Below are 12233 nucleotides of genomic sequence, written 5' to 3' on the forward strand. Positions count from 1 at the left end.
CAGAATTTTACAGGATCTTTTGGAAGAGGATCAGAAGCATAAAATCAAGACACAAGACATTGGACTATAACATCAATGTCTTCATGTTGTTTCTATATTCTCTCAATGCAGCCAACATGAGGGTGGAATTTGCATGTGGCATGGTGATGTGGATTTGGATGAGGCTCCTAACCAGGGAAAGTGAGGGACCACAGGCAGGGTGCAATGAGATACGTGTAAGGGGGCTTTGAGAAGTGTTAATATGTAAACATTTCATGTAATGCTTACCACCTACTGGGTCTCTATCAATCAAAACTTGTTTTACTGCAGCCCTGCAGTTTCCTCCTTCATTCTCCATTCAATCGCCTTGAGCCAAGGCACAAGGGTAAAGCATTGACTGCACCCGGCATGGTCCTTCGAAACCAGTGCCCCGAGGAAGCCGGGGTACAACTGAAGTACAAATGGGTCTCAAGAATTAGAAGGAGATTTAATACGAAACGTATTTATCTTTTACGGTAGAATGGATGCAAGGCTTAAAATTTAGATACCCTCACTTTTGGTGGCGTGCACGAGCGGAGCGGTCGCGCTGGAGAGGGGCTCCCGCCCGTCGTTGGCATTTCGCCGTTTTCCAGGGGTTTCCCCGTGGTTTCGCCAGTCGCAATTTCTTTTGCCGTTGGGGCCTGAGGGACGGGCACCGGGTAGGGCAGGTTTGGAGCCGCTGGGGACCCCCGTGACTGGAGAAGCAGGGGCGTTGAGCCCAAAGCAAGCGGTGACGGAGGAGCGTGGCCTGAGGTGAGGCCAGAATCCAGCACATCTGTAGAGAGGGTGCAGCACACACCGGGTGGCTCCCCGCTGAAAATGAATGTTTGGAATGTTTGAAGTCCGGTCCCAGGAAAAGAGATGTTTTGAACTTTGACTTTTGAAAAAATTTATTTTTTAATTTCAAAAAAAAGTTTAAAAATTTTTTAAATTGTAATTTAATTTTTCATTTAAAAAAATGTATTTTATTATTTTATTATTTTACTATTTATCTCGATATTGAAGAAAGAGGAAAAAAATATTAAGTGGTTAAGGGATGCCAAAAACAGCTGTGAAGAAGGGAGGAAACGCGGGCTCGCCGCCAAAGGAGAGGGCCAGTAAAAGCGCTGACAAGATGGCGGATGCCGGACCACGTGATGGGGCCACACAACTTACAGAGGAAAAGATGACCGAAGTGATGGCTGTGGAGCTGGAGAAGCAGTTTGCGAGGCACATGGAGGCACATGAGGAAGGAGATGGCGGTCGCGCTGAGATCCCGGGCAATCGCCCCGGTGAGGGTGGATGTGGCAAAGACATCGGCCAAGGTGAGAGAACAAGGTGAAAAGCTGAAGTAAGTGGAGGAGGCCATGTCGCAGCCCAGCGACCAGCTCACCTCGATGGGAGACGAACTACAGAGGGTGGTGGAGGTCAACAGAGGACTCCAAGCAAAGCTCGAAGACTTGGGGAACCAGTCGAGGCGGCAAAATCTGAGAATTGTGGGCTTACTTGAAGGGGCAGAGGGCTCAAGGTCAACTGAGTACTTTGCAAAGATATTGGCGGAGTTGATGGGGGAGGGTTAAGACCCCTCCCAGTATGAACTGGACCGAGCTCATCGGTCGTTAAGGCCGAAACCCAAAGTCAATGAGCCGCCGAGAGCAGTAATTATCTGCTTCCATAAATACCACATGAAGGAGAAGGTGTTAAACTGGGCGAAGCAGAAGCGGGAGGTGCAGTGGGATGGTGCTAGGATTCGGAGTGACCAGGACTTGATGGTGGAGTTGGCGAAGAAACAAGCGGCATTCAGCTGAGTGAAGGCGGCACTGTACAACAAGGAACTGCGATTTGGCATGGTGTGGGTGACGTACAACGCCAAAGATTTTTATTTTGAAACGGTGGAGGAGGCTGAGGCATTCATGAAGTGAGGAGTGGAGCTGGAAGAGAGATTGTGGACTATGATTGGGGAGCTGGAAAATGTATAAATGTTATAACTTTCTTTTCACTGACCTGTATTGTAACTTACTTGACTTCAAATTGTTACAGAGCTTAAGTGTTTGTTTGTTTTGATTGGCATTTTTGCTCCCTATTTTTTGTTGCAACGGTTATATGTTATTTCATTGACTTGCATGGGTTAGATTAGAACAAAGAACAAAGAAATGTACAGCACAGGAACAGGCCCTTCGGCCCTCCAAGCCCGTGCCGACCATGCTGCCCGACTAAACTACAATCTTCTACACGTCCTGGGTCCGTATCCCTCTATTCCCATCCTATTCATGTATTTGTCAAGACGCCCCTTAAATGTCACGATCGTCCCTGCTTCCACCACCTCCTCCGGTAGCGAGTTCCAGGCACCCACTACCCTCTGTGTAAAAAACTCTAAACCTTGCCCCTCTCACCTTAAACCTATGCCCCCTAGTAATTGACCCCTCTACCCCGGGGAAAAGCCTCTGACTATCCACTCTGTCTGTGCCCCTCATAATTTTGTAGACCTCTATCAGGTCGCCCCTCAACCTCCTTCGTTCCAGTGAGAACAAACCGAGTTTATTCAACCGCTCCTCATAGCTAATGCCCTCCATACCTGGCAACATTCTGGTAAATCTCTTCTGCACCCTCTCTAAAGCCTCCACATCCTTCTGGTAGTGTGGCGACCAGAATTGAACACTATACTCCAAGTGTGGCCTAACTAAGGTTCTATACAGCTGCAACATGACTTGCCAATTCTTATACTCTATGCCCCGGCCAATGAAGGCAAGCAGCCGTATGCCTTCTTGACTACCTTCTCCACCTGTGTTGCCCCTCCACCTGTGTTGCCCCTCCACCTGTGTTGCCCCTTTCAGTGACTGTTTTTCTTTTTCTTCTGGGACTGGGTGGGTGGGGACAGTATGCCTTTTTTGAGGGAGAGGGGGACTACCCGCACTAGCTAACTAAAGTCGGCTAGTGAACGGAGGTGAGGTGAGAGGAGGGCTGTGGAAATTGGAGCCTGGTTAGCAGGTTTCCATGGGCCTACGAGGCGAGCAAGTGGAGGTGGGGGGTTGGGGGGGGGGGAAGGGATTGATACTGGGTGAGATTTTTTCGAGGGGAAGTGCAGGTGGGGATTCTAGGAGGGGGGTTCGATGTTAATAATGGAAAGGGACGGGTCAGGCTCATTGGGCAGGGCCCGGTGGGATGATGATGGTGGGTAAGAAAGAGAGGGGTGAGAGACCCCCAGTTAGGATAGTCACGTGGAACATGAGGGGGCTGGGAGACCCAGTCAAGAGGTCAAGGGTGCCATCTTAAAAGTTTGAAGGCCGATATAGAAGACTCACCTGAGAGTGAAGGACCAAGTTAGACTTAAAAAGGGCTGGGTTAGCCAGGTGTTTCATTCTGGATTTGACGGAAGAGCTTGAGGGGTAGCGATAATGGTCTGCAAAAGCGTACAGTTCCAGATGGAGAAGGTGGTTGCAGATCAGGGGGGTAGGTATATGATTGTGACAGGGGTGCTGGAGGGGAGGCTAGTGGCGCTGGTAAGTGTAGATGGTCCTAATTGGGACGATGTGGGATTTGCAAAGAAGGTGTGTGGGGCCATTCCCGACTTGGAAACACATGAACTGATAGTGAGGGGGGACTGGAACTTGGTGCAAGAGCCAAAATTGGACAGGTCACAGCCGTGCTCACTGGTCTCGTTAAGGTGGGTGAAGGCGCTGGTTGGGCTAATGGTGGAAATGGGAGGGGTGGAACTTTGGAGGTGTCTGCACCCGAGGGAGGGGAGTACGCGTTTTTCTCAGCGGTCCATAAGGTGTGCTCGCGGATTGACTTTTTCATGGTGGGGAAGGCGATGTTGGTTGGGGTTAAATGGTCGGAGTACTCGGCAATTGCAATGTCAGATCATGCTCCGCATTGGGTGGATATGGTACTGGAGAAGGGGATGGTACAGAGACCAGGGTTGAAGTTAGATGCAGGACTATTAGGAGACCGAAGGTTCTGTGACAAAATTGAAAAAGTAATCGAGGAATATGTAGGTTTTAACTGCACTGGTGAGGTGTCAAAGGCGGTTGTCTGGGAGGCTTTAAAGGCGGTGGTGAGGGGTGAGGTGATCTCGTTCAAGGCTAGGCTAGACAAAGAGGAGAGTTTGGAACGTCAGAGGGTAATAGATGAGATGCTGGAGGTAGACAGGAGGTATGCAGAAGATAGGGACCCAGCGCAGTTGGAAAAGTGGGAGGAACTTCAGGCGAGCTTTGACCGACTATCTGCCAGGAAGGCGGTACACCAATTGAGGTGAGCAAGGGGGCAGTTTACGAGCATGAAGAGAAGGCATATCTTGGCGGGTCAGCTCCGTAGGGAGACTGCGGCAAGGGAAATTGTCCAGGGCAGAGAAGTTGGCGGTCGCTCCAGATCAGATTAACAAGGTCATTAAGGAATTCTATGAGAGATGGTACAGGTCAGAGCCACCTGGGGGAGGCCGGGAGATGCAGGAATTTCTAGATGGGCTGTAGTACCCGAGGTTATGGGAGGGGGACAGGGCTACATTAGAGGGAGCGATAGTGGAGCAGGAGATTAAAAAAAGTGATTGGAAGGGTGGAGTCGGGGAAGGTGGCAGGGCCAGATGGGTTTCCAGTGGAATATTATACAAAATTCTAAAATAAGCTGGTACCGCCGATGGTGGGGATGTTTGAGGAGGCGGTGGGGAAGGGGGTGTTTCCACAAACTTTGGCGAGGCATCGATTTCCCTGTTACTTAAGAAAGATAAAGATCCAATGGAGTGTGGGTCGTATAGGCCCATTTCACTTTTAAACATAACGCAAAGATATTGGCGAAGGTACTGGCAGGTAGGCTAGAGGAGTGCCTCTCGAAGGTGATAGGTGAAGATCAGATGGGTTTTGTGAGAGGGAGGCAGCTCTTTTCAAACATTAGGAGGGTATTGAATGTGGTTATGGCACTGGCGGAGGGGAAGGAAACACAATGCTGTGGCATTGGACGGCGAGAAAGCATTTGACTGGGTAGAATGGGGGTACTTGATGGCAGCTCTAGAGCGGTTTGGAATTGGACCCCGATTTGTGGACTGGGTAAAGTTATTATATAAGGAGCCGAGGGCGACTGTCCGCACAAATAACATCAGCTCAGAATACTTTCTTCTCCACCGTGGGACTAGGCAGGGATGTCCTATGTTCCCCCTGCTGTTTGCACTCGCGATTGAGCCATTGGCCATTGCATTAAGAAGTTTGGGGGTATGGAAAGGGTTAGTGCGGGGATGGGGATAGAGCATAGGGTGTCCTTATATGCCGATGACGTGTTATTATACTTGTCGGAACCAAGTGTGTCAATAGGGGGAATACTGGAACTGCTTCGGGTGTTTCGGTCTTTCTCAGGGTACAAGTTAAATCTAGACAAGCGTGAATATTTTGTGGTGTCTCTGCCAGGGGTGGGGGGGCTGCCATTCCGTAAGGCAGGGACTCACTTTAGATACCTGGGGGTGAAGGTTGCTCGAGATTGGGGAGAGCTCCGTAGGTACAACATTTCTAGTTTGGTGGGGAAGGTGAAAGCTGATCTGGCAAGATGGGATGGTCTCCCTCTGTCACTGGCGGGTCGGGTACAGGCGGTTAAAATGAATGTGCTGCCGTGATTCCTGTTTATTTTTCAATGCCTGCTGATTTTCCTGCGAAAGGCATTTTTTAGAAAGATTGAAGGGATGTTTACCTCGTTCATATGGGGAGGGAAGGTGGACAGAATTATAAAGGTGCTTCTGCAGAGAGGAAGGCAGGCAGGGGATTTGGGTCTTCCGAACCTGATGTATTATTACTGGGCTGCAAATGTGGAGAAGGTGCGGAGCTGGGTCAGAGGGGTTGATTCCCAGTGGGTCAGAATGGAGGAGAGTTTGGGTAGGGGGTCGATTTGAAGGTGCTAGTGACAAATGTTGAATTCTTTACCCGTCAGTCTGGCCTCAATAAAACTCGAGATGGATTTGTAGACATAGTATTATTTATTTTTAACCAACTTGCAAGTCTGACTCGCTTCTCAGGGACACAGAACACAGAACCAGTCTCCTGGACCCCTTGGAAATGAATGAGGTCCGAGACAAAGGGATCTCTGCAAATCCATTCAAATAGCATCAAGTTTCACATACAGATTCCCATAGGTCATCCTATACCCCTCCTGACCTGGCCATACATCTTAATTGGCTCACTTCTCATTCCTTAACCCTGGGCCTCTTGTTACCCAGCATCCTTTTCCCTTCCTCTACCAGACACCCCTCCCCCGTTCCTTGCCATGCTTGCTGAAATCCTTTGTCCTTTGTCTTTTGTGAACTCACTAGAATTAAACTGGCCTAAATCTACATTACTGTAACTAATATTTAAACTAACTATTTTATATCACATTCGTCATTCCCTCCTTTTATCATTTCGTGATAACCTATCTATTCAATCCGTAGCTACGGCCCCTCATCTAAAAAGATTTGTCGCTGCATTTCCAATTCCTGTTGCAGCCCCCCTTCATCCGCTGCACCATCGTGGATCCGAACAGCCAAGATTCCCGGGGCGTCTACCTGTTCCAGTGCACCCCGCATTCTACCCATCATGCATTGAAGGATGGCCAGGCCCACAAAGATGCAGCCGAGTGCCACTGCTAAATACATGGCCATATTTATCAACCAGTCCTTCCAACCTCCAAATCCCCAGTTACCCCAAGCGCCAGGGTCCTGCATTCCGTCCAGGTAATCCCGTATGCGATCCATAAATTTAGTGATGTTAGCGGTTAGGTCTTGAACTCCCATGATACACTTGCCCTGCACTATGGCGCATACCCCACCCTCACGGGCCAGAAGGTAGTCAAGAGCATACCGGTTCTGCATTGCAAACAACCGCAGCTGAGACAATTCCTTGGTTATTGCCCCGAGGGCTCCCAAGGTTTCGTTTCCCAGGATGGTAAGGCCACAAATAAAATAATTCCTATCGCTAACCGCCAAGGAACCCCCCACACCTCCCAGTTTATCCAGCTTTGGAACGCCCATTCGGGCCTCCCCGCAAAGGAGAAAGCCCTAGTCCCAACAGTGATATGAGAGACATTCGCCCAGCCACAAAGGAGCTGGAGGCCGGCGTTCAATGGAACGCAGGTGGTGTTGTAACAAACGCATTGGCCAGACGCCTGAGTGATATGACACCGCCTGTCCGTACAGGTGGGGGACAGACATGTTATATTCGTTTCCACCTCTACCAGCAAACAGCCGTACCCGTCACTGCCGAAACAATTCTCGTACGACCGGGAGTCTCAATTGGGAATGAAGTGGCTATGTATGTACGCTCTCCACCGTTGCAGCCTATCATACTGTGAATGGGAATTATCCCGAGGAAGGGGAAGGGAAATAGCCGGTGGTGCTGAACCCGGATCGTAAGGAAGAGTGACTTGCTCGGGCAGTGTCTCGGCATGCTGACAATGACCCACCGTTTGGGGAGTGCCCCAAAGCGGTGAAACAGAAAATAATCTAGACACTGCTGCGGGGTTCGGGTAGCAGACAACCCGTCCCTGGCCATACAAGCGGTGGTAAATCTGGTAGAAGAGATTCATACTACCCGGAACCTCCTCAGTCTGGGTCCTAAATGAATTACGTGTATCTCCTGATAACCTACGTTCTAGTTGTACTCCCCTCCTTACATGCCCCGTCCTCTCTCTAGTCCCCTTCTGTCTCTCACAACCTCTTCCTACCCTCTCCTGACGGTCTGACTTTACCTTTATGGCACCAAGCTTAACACATCCAAAATCAAATTTACGTGTACTCCAAAAACAAGGCAATGTCCATGTAATGTTTCCTTCCCATCTCCGGGACCGGTGCAATTGCTTCATGAGCCCGTTAACCTGATGACCTTCCATGAGTCGATACCATGTCCTCGTATATTGGGGCAGCGAAGAACATCACCTCTGCATAAACAAAATGTCCTTGTAGTTTGGTTGGGGTTACAGATGTAGATGATATTTCCCTTCTCCATGTCCGTCGCCGATGTCACTCCAAGCGAGGTGAGGCCGATGATCACACAGGCGGTGCGTAGCCACCCCATCATGCTTCACACCTGTAAAACAGCGCTGGGGAAGGGAGGCAGGTTAGTAACCGACCTTTTTACAGTGGTAGAGGTGGACCCAATTTACAGTGGTGGAGGTGGACCCAAGCACTCCGCCCCTCCACTTTAACTGCAGTGGGGGTGGTAAGGAGAACTTGGAAGGGCCCCTCCCATCGTGGCTCTGAGCCTTTCCGAGTCCAATTTTTTTGACCATGACATAACTGCCGGGCTGCACTGAAAGTGAGCTAGGTAAGGGGGGCGGTGGCTGGTGAACCGCGCCATGGAGCTCTTTGAGGACCTTAGTGAGGGCTAGAACATAGGTAGTCATTTCTTCAGTCATATGGTGAAACTGAACCAGTCTGGGAACATGCAGGTTCCAGGGAGTTCTAAGGGGCCTGCCATAAAGGATCTCGGCAGGAGAGAGCCGGGCCGATCCCGCAGGTGTAACCTGCAGCTGGAAGAGGGCAACAGGGAGCAACTTAAGCCATGTCAGTCCCACGTCGGCTCTTAATTTAGCCAATTTAGATGTGCTGGCATGGTCCATAAAGTCTTTTGTCAGACAGGGAACCTATTAGTTCTCTGCAGATAGGAAATCAACACTGCCCATTTGTAATCGACACTGGAGTACTCTGTGTGGCCACACACAGGACTTTAACCTGGTGTTGTAAGACTTCGTACTGTGCTCACCCCAGTCCAACGCCGGCATCTCCACATCATGGTCCATAAAGAGGAAACAGAATCATATGTACAACCTAACCGTTTCCACATTTATCACTCACAGGAGCGTCCTCCTGTAACCTTATGACGTCTTGGATGGTTGGCGTTGGCTTGTCAGAAGCAGACCTATTTATAGCAGATCGTTTAGTCTGACTTAACATTTTAGGCACCATCACTTGCTGAATTTGCGCGGCTGTCCGCGCTGCACAATCTGCTTGTTCATTACCATCGTCAACTGGGGTCAGAAATCTGCGTGGGCATAAGGAGGGCCTGCAGTAGGTCATTAACTAAACCCCGGTGGGATATTTCCGTGCCGGCCGAGATAAGGAATCCCCTATTCTCCAGAGCTGTGGGTTGGCTGAAGTCGAGTGTTAATCGTTTCAGGGACCTCAAAATATTTTATGCAAATGCCGTCTGGCCTGACTTGAAGTGCGTACTCTGTTGGATCTGAATGATCCACTGCCCTCCTTACCATAGGCCCCAGATCCTTGGCATGCTACTGGTCGTGGACCTGACGTGTAATATGAGGGCCCACAGAAGCTGACTGTGGCCATAAATGTGGTGGTATTGTAACAAAATCGGCTGAACCTTCTTTTCCCATGACTGTGGCTGTAACCTTGACTGGCCATTCGGTCCCAGTTAACGGCCGGTATTTGTCCTCCAACTCCCTGTTTTGTCCGGTTCAGTCAAAGGCCAGGGTAACGTGGTGCAGTGAATGTTCAATGTCTAACGTCCACCACTGGGGAGTGATAGAAATATAGCACTGTTGTCTCATCCTCCAGATGACTCCTTCGTCTCCGCACTCTAGCTGTAGCTGGAAGATACACAGTAAATCTCGGGCCAACAAGTTACAGTCCAATTCAGTAGTCACCACAAACTGATGATCCGCAGACTTATTCTCGTAAGTGACTGTCACAGGTTCAGAAATAGGATACTCACACACCTGTCCTTGGAACCCTGACAAATGCTGGGTATAGTCGGATAGTAGTAGTCGAAGTTATGATTGCACCGAAGACATGGTTGCTCCAGTGTCGTTTACAAATGGGCAGTGTTGATTTCCTATCTGCAGAGAACTAATAGGTTCCCTGTCCGATTGGAGAGTCCTTATGACTAAATTAGCTAGTCAATCTTGTGTTGGGAAAGGGTTTGCCTGGGAGAAGTCAGTGTACCTCTCTGTCCTCCCCTTGGTGGGTACCCCCTCCTTTGGGTCGGGTAGTCTCCTTCTGCTGCCCGTCTTTTAAAGGGACATTCCTGCTGCCAGTGATCTGCACGGCCGCAATTAAAACATGTATTGTTCCCTCTATATCTGCCCCGTCTTCTTTTCCCAGTAGACCAATGGCCCCTCAGAGGGGGCGGCAGTTGTAAAGCTGTTGGTGCATACGGTGGGCCATAAAGAGGAGCTGAGGGTCCATTTGGGTGGGTTTGATATCCTCCCCCGTATTGATCCACCACCCAAGGTCACAATATTGGGGTTCCAGCTGGTAAGCCACCGTATCTGCCGCTGGTTGGGGTCTCAGATCATCCTTTTTCATTACATACTCAGTCTTAATCTTTGTAACAGAGACTCCTTCCTGGCGTACACCCTCCTTCCAATAAAATGTGACTGCCCTGGCCATCTGAGAAGGGTCGTTCTCTGTCCAATTCATGTTATTACATTTCATGGCAGTAGCCACGGAAGGTGGTAGGCAATGCATTAACAATATTGAGGGGAATTCTCACCATTTTGGTATGGCAAGTCACCTGACTGCCCACGGTAGATTTCATTAAAACGTTCCAGAAATTCCTCTGGCTCTTCAGTCTTTTTAGGTTTGAGGTCTACGATAGCAGAAATGTTTATGGGCTTTTGAAATGTGACATTCAACGCATTCAGGATTTGTGCCCGTCTATCATCGTCCAAAGCATGGGCTTGCTGAAGTGCGGCGTGGCTAGCATAATTCAAGTGATTGAGATGATGGCCAACAAGAGGCGAGGCCATATTGGATTTGGTACTGGGTAATGAACCAGGACAGGTGTTAGATTTGGAGGTAGGAGAGCACTTTGGTGATAGTGACCACAATTCGATTACGTTTCCTTTAGTGAAGGAAAGGGATAGGTATATACCGCAGGGCACGAGTTATATCTGGGGGAAAGGCAATTTTGATGCGATGAGGCAAGACTTAGGATGCATCGGATGGAGAGAAAAACTGCAGGGGATGGGCACAATGGAAATGTGGAGCTTGTTCAAGGAACAGCTACTGCGTGTCCTTGATAAATATGTACCTGTCAGGCAGAGAGGAAGTGGTCGAGCAAGGGAACCGTGGTTTACTAAAGCATTCGAAACACTTGTCAAGAGGAAGAAGGAGGCTTATGTAAAGATGAGACATGAAGGTTCAGTTAGGGCGCTCGAGAGTTACAAGTTCGCTAGGAAGTATCTAAAGAGAGAGCTAAGAAGAGCCAGGAGGGGACATGAGAAGTCTTTGGCAGGTAGGATCAAGGATAACCATAAAGCTTTCAATAGATATGTCAGGAATAAAAGAATGACTGGGGTAAGAGTAGAGCCAGTGAAGGACAGTAGTGGGAAGTTGTGCGTGGAGTCCGAGGAGATAGGAGAGGTGCTAAATGAATATTTTGCATCAGTATTCACACAGGAAAAAGACAATGTTGTTGAGAAGAATACTGAGATTCAGGCTACTAGACTAGAACGGTTTGAGGTTCATAAGGAGGAGGTGTTAACAATTCTGGAAAGTGTGAAAATAGATAAGTCCCCTGAGCCGGATGGGATTTATCCTCAGATTCTCTGGGAAGCTAGGGAGGAGATTGCTGAGCCTTTGATCTTTAAGTCATCTTTGTCTACAGGAATAGTGCCAGAAGACTGGAGGATAGCAAATGTTGTCCCCTTGTTCAAGAAGGGGAGTAGAGAGAACCCTGTTAACAATAGACCAGTGAGCCTTATGTCTGTTGTGGGCAAAGTTTTGGAAAGGTTTATAAGAGATAGGATGTATAATTATCTGGAAAGGAATAATTTGATTAGAGATAGTCAACACAGTTTTGTGAAGGGTAGATCGTGCCTCACGAACCTGATTGAGTTCTTTGAGGTGACCAAACAGGTGGATGAGGGTAAAGCAGTTGATGTGGTGTTTATGGATTTCAGTAAAGCGTTTGATAAGGTTCCCCATGGTAGGCTACTGCAGAAAATACGGAGGCATGGGATTCAGGGTGATTTAGCAGTTTGGATCAGAAATTGGCTAGCTGGAAGAAGACAAAGGGTGGTGGTTGATGGGAAATGTTCAGACTGGAGTCCAGTTACTAGGGGTGTACCACAAGGATCTGTTTTGGGGCCACTGCTGTTTGTCATTTTTATAAATGACCTGGAGGAGGGCGTAGAAGGATGGGTGAGTAAATTTGCAGGTGACACTAAAGTCGTTGGAGTTGTGGACAGTGCGGAAGGATGTTAAAAGTTACAGAGGGACATAGATAAGCTGCAGCGCTGGGCTGAGAGGTGGCAAATGGAGTTTA

This window comes from Scyliorhinus torazame, chromosome 15, assembly GCF_047496885.1.
Source record: "Scyliorhinus torazame isolate Kashiwa2021f chromosome 15, sScyTor2.1, whole genome shotgun sequence".
In the NCBI taxonomy this organism is placed as follows: domain Eukaryota; kingdom Metazoa; phylum Chordata; class Chondrichthyes; order Carcharhiniformes; family Scyliorhinidae; genus Scyliorhinus; species Scyliorhinus torazame.